Below are 9,919 nucleotides of genomic sequence, written 5' to 3' on the forward strand. Positions count from 1 at the left end.
CTTCTAATCATTAGCTTTACTTTCATTTGCAAATTTCTATTCTGTTTGTTTAAACATTCGACTTATGATAGACATTATCTGTTTTAATAATCATCATCAGTGCATTGCGTATGTTTGTCTTGAATCAATTATTTCGTTATCACTCATTTTAAATTATGTCTTTACTTTGTATGTGTTTTGTGATACTCAACTCTTGCTAAAGTTGTGTACCTTTTGAGGGAGGATGACGAAATTGATACCGCAACCTCATACAGTATGCTTTTGAAAAGACTATGCTGACGATGTATAAGCATTGTTTCAATCCCTAAACAGTGGGGGTATAAGGATGTTAACCCCTAGTCAACCCCTTCGAGCCTAAGGTGTAGGAGTTTTTCTTTCTTAAACAATTTAAAACCTTTAATCGTAACCTGGGGCAGGGTAGTTACTCAGTTAACCCAATTATACTAGCTGTTGTTTACGCAAATAATGATGGATTCCCGTAACCGTTAAGTCAGGCAGTCAATATACATCAAGAAGAAAAAGCTGTAAAGTAAAAACCTATGAAGGAGACTTATCAAAAATCGAAACATCACGCTGACTGTAATCTCAAAATAAACAGTTCAAGAAAAAGTTAGGATAACAAAGTCAAAAAAGAGGTCACTAAAAAACCCTCGAAAAAAGGAAAAGAATTAAAAAAAACAAAAAAAAAAAGAAAGGAAAAGGATGATTGCCTGTCCAAATAAACTTCCATTACTTAAAACCATCATCAAATGTCAAAGTTACGACTTCAAAGATCTGCTAGAACTCAAAACGAAAAGTTAACTGGGCATAGGATCGGAGAACATCACGAAGATCGGGAAGGGTACAAATAAACTTTGAGCCTTTTATCCTTTGTTTCTTAAACCATAAACCAAGCCACGCTACAACCCTTGAAAGTCCTAACTGAAGCATGGTTAGTTCGAAAGCATACTGTCACAACAAAGGTATCCCGACTCCTTAAGGTCCACCACAAATGCTGAGTTGGTATGTCATTTATACAAACACCACTTTTTTACAAATGTCACGCTTTTACATCTCATGTTTTAATGTTTTTCAAAATATCTCAAGACAGACGTATGCATTACATCTCATGAATTCATTATTAAACATATTCTGCTACATAATTTCAAATGTTAGCAACAGAAAGAATTTGCACAGGGTACAACTAATGACTAAAAGTTATCCCGACGGACAAGAATACTCCGAGAAGCAATGTCTCCAACGTATACAAGGGACATGGCACGATTTTCCCGATCAATCTGGGGCAATCAAGTCAAGATTCTAAGAATCTCCAAAAAGCCAAACAATCAGGGGCATGCACCCAAGTGGGGACGAAGCTACTACCCGATCAGTCAGGGGTATCATATAAAGTACTAGGGGCATGTTACCCAGAGTACACATCTCACAAGGTCCTCGCAAGGCGAATCTTTCCAAAAAATCCCTACTAGCAGGGGAAAATCTATGCAAGTCCAGTTTGACATCTTGATCAATGCTCAATGGTGTGTCTTAATCAATGTAAATCCAAGAGTGGTAGTTACTATAATGCTGGGGGCAACTTTCAAGACACCCATGTCTCCCCACAGAGCCGGTTTCGCAGGATCATATCCCCACAGAGTAATTATTAAGAAGATATCTTCAAATGCTCTCATCCCAACAAGGACTTAGTTCCCCAACAGAGTTTTACATCTTCGACACTCCTGATTCCCCGACTCTTTTCTCTTCTCCAAACGGGTTTATTCATCCTTCTTATCCCCAGTCATGGTATATCAAGATCAATCACTCAAATGGATCTCATCCCCAAGCAGAAATCATACATCCCCAGCTGAGCATCTCCAAGACAAGATCAAACATCAAAATCACAATAATACAGAGATTTATATTCTCAAACAGGACAACATAAATCATACTCACATTCATACATTGCATACATTACCCCATAATAAATTCATACATAACATGCAAGTTTCTCATTTATTTTAGACTCGTCGCATAATACATGCACCATAACATTGCATAAAAACTGACAATATCTGACAGGTACATTACCAAGATTCGAATCTTATTCAAAGCAAAGCCTAACGCACGGTTTTCTAGACATCTATGGATGCAAATTGGATTAGTCTAACGCACGACTTATCCTTCAACCTAACGCACGGTTTTCCAGACATCTACGGATGCAAATTGGATTAGTCTAACGCACGACTTATCCTTCAACCTAACGCACGGTTTTCTAGACATCTACGGATGCAAATTGGATTAGTCTAACGCACGACTTATCCTTCAACCTAACGCACGGTTTTCCAGACATCTACGGATGCAAATTGGATTAGTCTAACGCACGACTTATCCTTCAACCTAACGCACGGCTTTCCAGAAATCTACGGATGCAAATTGGATCTGATCTAACGCACGACACTTCCTTCAGCCTAACGCACGGCTTTCCAGACATCTACCGATGCAAATGGGATTCAGTCTAACGCACGACCCATCCTCCAGTCCAACGTACAACTCAACCTAAGTATATTCTTCAGATACGGTCTAACGTATGACGTATTCTAACTCTCAAGTCTCTCGACATCCGGATGGCATCTTTAAGCCCATCTCAGACAATATTCTGCCCGGATGCCATCTTTAAGACCATCTCCGACAACACTATGCCTAGATGGCATCTTCAAGCCCATTTCGGATAGAAGTCCCAATTTCTTGGGTATTTTAGTGTTCAATCCTTTTCTACCTTCAGATTCCGACAGGCACACATACCAATCTACATCCTCAGGTATAAGAAGATTGAACAGGGGCAGCTGTCATACCCCAAAATTTGCCCATACAATTTCTCCTATTCAAATTCAAATCAAGGTACAAAACTCAAAGACACCCTCTCCTAAAACAAGGTTCTTAAACTAAGGTTTTGTTGTTCTGAGAAGAAGTCAATGGATCAAAAGCTCCGACACCCTATATGGTCTATGATATTCCAAACTACCTCCATGACAAAATTCAGAGCCCAAGTCAAAAGATTGATCACTCAATTGCTCAGAAAGTCAACAGTCGACTAGTTTAACCTAAAAGTCAACTGTGGTCAAATACAGTCAAAACTCTTGATTTTTTTGTCAACATCCTCATATTGAAGTATCATTCGCCATTTGATCAATAATTGATCATGGTTCATCAAGGAAAGATCAGAAGTCAACAATTCTAAAAGTTTCTAAATTAGGGTTTTTATAGGAGAAAGTCAACTGAACTTTGACCAGCTATAACTCTCACATGGAACATCAGAAATTTTCCATTCAAAGCTCATCTTGAAGGAAATTTGATTCTCTACAACTTTGTCTCTCACATACCAAGTCTAGAAATGCTTCATTTGAGAGATAGAACCAAAACATTATAGGTCCTTTTTAAAAGTCAACCAAAAGTCATTTTTTTCAAAAGGACACACAAGGAGCATGGAAAATTATTTTGACATGGGACCAAAAACACTGGTTAGAGGACTCTTCAAGGTTTCTAAAAAGTCCTGGAACTCCTCCATACCTAAAAAATTGAGGGAGATAGGCCTTGTCAAAGTTGGACTATTTTGAAAAGGAAAATGTGAAGGAACTTGAATATTTTTGCAAATGGGGCCAAGTTCTTTTAATCCAATCTCGATCCTCAAGTATCCAAGAGCCCAAAATCTCTTTGCCACAAAAATATATGATTTATTTGATTTATTTTGATTTTTATTTCAATTAAAAAGAATTAAAATCATGTAAATAAAAAGAAAATCAAATATTTGGTAAAAGATGTGATTTGGATCCAATGCAATCATAAATAAAGTCCCAATATTAATTAAATTTCGTGCATAGGTGATTAGAAGAAGATTGAATCAATATTGGCCAAAATTAGAAAGTTCCATAACTAATTCTCAATCAAATTTTCTTAATTTCAAATCAAAGATTTACAAATATTCAAGCCAATTTATTTACCCTAATATGTTCCTCTATATAAACATAAGTGGAACAAATCATTAGGTGAGAATTTTCGGCCCTCAAGAGCGCAAATCGAGTCCAAGAAAATTGAAGAAAATTTCAAGATCGAATTCTAGGTTGCAGGGAGTTTCAAAGCGTTTGGAGTATTCAGCAACATTCCCTGAGTATTACTGAAGCTGTGAGGACCAACACCAAGCTCTGAAACCTCAAGAACGTAAGCCAATACCCCACAGTTTTTCATCCCCTTTTTTCACTCGATTTGCATGATACAAGCATCTTCATTGAGATTCGATTGCATATTTATATTTGTTTTGATGTTTAGAGTAACCCTGGAAACTTAATTGCGTTTCTATGCCGTAATGAAGAAAACACCATGATTAGGGTTAGATCTCCCAATTTAGGGGTTTTTAAAATAGGTAAAATCAGGACAAACTATGATGCTCATCGCATTCAGGGATGTTGGACGAACGTCTTGGTATGTTCGCGACAAATTTATTGTGCTTGTATGAGATTGTTGTTGTTGCAGGTATGTTAGCTATGAACGTTTTCATGGCTAAGTCGTAGCAAATATCTTATAATGATTCATAGGTTTCGTGAGGAAGACGAGGACGTGCCATGATGCTATTGGTCCATTCAAATATCCGCGCGCGTTTGCCCAGATAGTGCGTAATACTTTTATATGAATTAATTGAATTATTTATGTAACACAAAACGTGCGTGGTTGAGTTGGCAAAGGCTTGAAGTGAGCTATGAGGGCGTGGGTTCGATCCTGCGTCCCCTGAATTATTTTTGTGAAACATCAATTTTCCTGATCCAGTGCGCAACAACCATGGGACTTCATGATGCCTCCCCAGATCCATGCCCTTGGTTGATCAGCCATGCTAATCCAACGTTCCTGAAGCCATGCGACCACCATTAACCCTCACAGGCTTGCCACACCTGATTCTTACGTTAAGTTTTTCTAGCTTTTTTCTTATTTTTCTTATTTTATCTTTTTTGTTTATAGTTAGCTTTTAAGTATTGTTTTTTATATACAAAACAAAAACAAAAACCTTTGTCTTTAAAAATCATAAAATTCTCTTAAACTTTTTTTCCTTTTTAATTAAATGATTTTAATTAAAATTTAATTTATTAGATTAATTAATTTAAATAGTTAGGTTAATTATATAAGTAAATTAGGATTAATTAGGTTAAAAACCAATAATTAATTAATTCAATTTTATTTATTTATTCTATTAACTAGGGTTAACTTGTGGCCTAATCAGGGTTTGTAAAGATCACGCCTACACTAAAACATATTTCTTTGTGTATTCTTTCCAGGGCAATCTTCAGATACCACCGATTACGCGCCACGCCTTTCGCAAAGCTAAGTCCCGATTCAACTTTCTTTATTATTTATTTTTCATTTTCTTTTTTTTATATATATTTAAATACAATATTATTTCTGCCTTTTAATTTTTAATCATTTATTTTGCCCTGCTAATTTAAAAGAACTGTCCATACACTCACTTCCGGTTATTTTCCTGTTAATTCTCAGGTGATCAGAGTCAATGCTCGAGGCAACCTCTGACTATCAACCTTATCAATCAAAGCTAAGTTTCTATATTTTCTTTTTTCTTTTATCCTTTTTATTTTGATTAGGGTTAACCGTACCTGCCTTTGAATTGATAATGCGCTCACCCCTTTTGGTTTCTATTTTTTCCACCTTTTCAGGGTTTGCCAACCGCCAAGGCTCAAATAGACAATAACCTTAAAACTCTAACCTCTTTTATTTTTCTGCTTAATTATTACTTATGTCAAACCCGGTGGTTTCTTTTTCCCTTCCCCATATTCTTATGTATCTGTTCCTGGTTTGTATTGTTTGGCCTCAAAGGCACTTAAGATTGTTTTTATATTTTCTGCCATGGTTAGTAATTTAGGGAGTGCAACCTTGAACTGAATTAGAGTCATTTAATTATAAGATAATATATTTCGAATTGAATCACATGATTGTTGCACCCACGCACACTTTTTAGTAACCCCTCTTGTTGCCTGTTGCCTTGTTGCCTTGTGTTTTTTGCAGAATAGTCAAGTCCCTCGGATAAAGGTATACCTTAGCTTGCTGCCTACGAATTCAAATCATTATAGTCCCTCGAAATAAAAGATCATAGTCCCTCCGAGTTGCCTACGAATAAAGTGATCTCGTCCCTCTATGTTGCCTCGATAACTGATGATAGTCCCTTCGAATGCTAAGGTATCCTTATTGTTGCTTAAAAGACTATTATATCCTTCCCTTAGACTACCTGCCCTCTTTATGGCAAGGGACAGTCTTATGGCGAACGATACTTTTCTCGATGACCCTTAACATCCAATTGAAAGACTTCCTGCCCTCTCATGGTATGGATAGACCTTTTCAAACGAAAGACTTAAAGAACGAGAAAGACGAACTTAGGGTAGGTAGTTCTTAATTGCTTGCTCACAATCAATTCAAAAACCAAAACACCTCCTATTTCAAAACAATTTCAAAACAAGGCTACGCTTATTTACAAGCTAAAGTCCTTAACGAAATCTTTTTACTATTCACACACGACACTTTTCGAACAATTCAAACAAACAAGTGAGCTAAGCAATTAAGAGCCCATGGAAAACCATGGATGCAAAGGGTGCCTTACACCTTCCCTTTGCATAATTACCCCCCGAACTCAAAATTTCTTTAAAAGGTTTTTTTCTGTTATTTTAGCCTTTCTAATATTTGGATAAAATAAAAGTCGGTGGCGACTCTTGCTTAACCGCGACATTTCGATAAAAAGTCAGTTCACCGTATTATAACGCGCATAAGCTATCGTGGTCATTATGATGATTGAACTAGTGGGTTTTGACAATTAAAAATTGTTAAAAATGTCATTTGTGACATCGCATGGCAGAATATATATATATATATATATATATATATATATATATATATATATATATATATATATATCTATATATATTCATTAGCTAGTTCTATTACAAAAAGAGGGACAAATGAAAAAAACGAAAAAGGCATTACAAAGACTATCATAATTAGTCAAAGTCGTCAGGAAGATTGTTTTTTATTATTGAATATTGAGAAGCCCATAAGGACAAACGGCTTTCGATTGTGGCTTGTTGTTTCTTTAACTCTTCGATCTCTGACACCAATTTTTGGGTCGTTTCGACGTGTTGAATCCCCGCTTGTACCACTTCATCCAATTCTCTTTGCTTTGATTGCATGATTTCTTCCTGGCGAGACTTGGCAGCTTTCACTTTCTCTTGAAGGCGTTCAATTTCTTTTTCCCAAGATTTGATGTTCGCCCCACAAGTTTCATACTCTTTTTGGCGCTTCGCATGCTCAAGCTCGGGGGCATCAACTTTGGCAGTTGATTCATTAGCAGCTTTCCACGAAGATCTATGAGTAGCTACTTTCGTGTTAAGTTTTTGATTAACTTCTTGCTTCTGAAGGTTATCAGCTTCAAGCTGGTCAAGTAAAGAACTTAGTGAGACAATCACTTGCGAAGCTTCATCGGAGACTTGGAGTAGATCCACCTTCTTTAGAATATTTTTTAGCCCAAAGCAACTGGTGGAATCTTTCTTCAGAGCTTCGATAAGGTCAGTCTCAAAGAACTTTTCCTTTATCTGGTGAAGAAGGTTTGGAGTACCGAGTCCTATGCCACTTTCCACCAAGAGGTTCGAGGAAGTTTCAACCATGATGGACGAAACGCTTTTGGTATTCATCATGGCTTTGAGGAAGCTTACAGGATCGGTATTCTTAAGTTGCTCTAATTCGGCTGGAGCGAGTTCAGAAGGAATCTTGGTCGAAGTGGTCGCAGGAGTGACAATCGTACCAAAGGTTGAAGTTTCAATATTGCCTGATTTATGTAAACTAGAGACTTAATCCAGGGTTTCATTCCTAAGGTTTGTGTCCTCACTCCTGGTAGATTGCTCAGACACTTCACCAGTGTTAGAATGTCGAGGAATATCCTCCATATCTTCGTCCTGGTTGATAATGGGGGATGCATCATTTGAATAAGTACCTTCAGTGTGCTCAAGGGAAGGAGCTTTGGTGTTAGTTTCATCATCCTCGAGAACTGGAGAAAGGATGAGAGATTTCCGTTGAGGAATACCTATTAAAAGAAAATCATGGTAAATTAAGATAAAAGCTATGAAAGAATTATTGAAAGATTCAAGGCATGTAAAGGTATACCTTGAGGATGATCAAGGTCAAGGTTGAGATCTGAAGCTTTGAGATCAGAAGTAGCTGTGCCTGCATCGTCCTACAATGCAAGGTAATATATAGACTTAGCATTAAAAGTTAAGCATAATGGATTATTAGAGTCCAAGATTCGATACCTTGGGTGGGACATTATCTGGGCTCGAATTATGACTTTCGAAAACAGGGGCGTTACCAGTGGTCTTCAAAAGTTGTTCATCGAAGAGTACTTTATCACTTGATGATGTGGGCTTTGAAGTCCCAGATCCTTTTTCGTTAGTTGAAGAAATGGTGGCCCTCTGTCTTTTCTTCGCTGCTTGTCTGGTATGAGGAGGAGATCCATCTTTATCATCTGAAGTGTTGGCAGCACTAGTATTCGAAGGTTTCCGTTTCGGAGTTGATAGGGGTTTCGAACTCTAAAAATATTTATAACAAGGAACTTGAGTAATGTTCAGAATAAAACTACAAGTTAAAGTGTGAGAGTATATACCGTTGGTTTCTTGCTAGTGGTGACAGAATCATCCCCACTTGCCTTGTTGCTTCTCTAAGCTTCAACATCCTTTTGTGCAGCCGCCTCCTTGATAACTTACTTCCGACCTTGAGTTGTGAATAAAACAAAAGTTAGTACACAGGAGAAGAAAGAGTTATAATCGAAAGATTATCCAAGCCCCAACCTTCAGGTATTGGATTCAGAACACGAACGTGCTCAAAGCCTATATGAAGATGTCCTTTGAAATTATCCAAGGTATGCTTAGTCGGAACCACTCGTTCAGCGTGTTTTTTGGATTATTCGCAAAGGATTTTAGGGACAATCTCACACACAAACCAGTCTGGAAAAGGAGGGCTTAAAGCCACACCAAAGTCAGCACTAGGTAATGGAGGGAATTTTGGAGGATAGAGCTTGAACGAAACTTCATAACGTTGTTCAGGTCGAACATACATGGGCAATTTCAGCTTATCTAGTTTGTTGGAAAAAATTTCACGCAAAGTGACCGCTGTAACACCCGTAAATGTGTTTTTCTGTTTAGTTGTGATGTTTGTTGTATTTTCCTAAATTTTATCATTTTTGAGTCGTGTCAGTCGGTAATAGTTCGGTATAGTAGATTATTATTTAATTGATGATTTTTACGTTTTTGGTAGTAAAAATATTTATGATGCATTATTTTGCGTTTTGGGGTTTTTCTGAGGAATTAAGTTTAGACCGTAAAGTAGATATTTTAGTTAGATATTTTTATGAGTGAATAGGAAGTAGGGGGAGATAGAAGATAGAAAGGAGATAAAAGAGAATAGAAAGAGAGAAAACCAGAAAAAGAAGAAAAGAAAGAAATAGAGAGAAAAGTGAGAAGAGAAAGAAGAGAAAAACAAGAGAAGAAGAATAAGAGAAAAGTGTGGAAATCTAAGCAAAACCTAGCAAACCAAGAATCTAACCAATGTAAGGGGGTGAATCTAATTTATCTTGAATGTATGATTCTTATAGTTTTGTTCTTGTTCTTGTTCATTTTCTATGCTTTGGCCAACAATGGTAGATTATGAGTTTTGTGAGTTTTGAAGTTATGAACATGATTTTGTGTTGTGTATGTGTAGTATGATGATAGATATCTTCATTGATCATGTTTGTTTTTCCATTTATCCATGTTTCCTTGCTTATGAAGAAATATAGGTCAAAGGTATTATGTGATGATCCAACCATGTATTAATCATGGGTTAGGTGTATATATAGCATGTTTGAGTT

This window comes from Vicia villosa, unplaced genomic scaffold, assembly GCF_029867415.1.
Source record: "Vicia villosa cultivar HV-30 ecotype Madison, WI unplaced genomic scaffold, Vvil1.0 ctg.002649F_1_1, whole genome shotgun sequence".
NCBI classification, from domain to species: domain Eukaryota; kingdom Viridiplantae; phylum Streptophyta; class Magnoliopsida; order Fabales; family Fabaceae; genus Vicia; species Vicia villosa.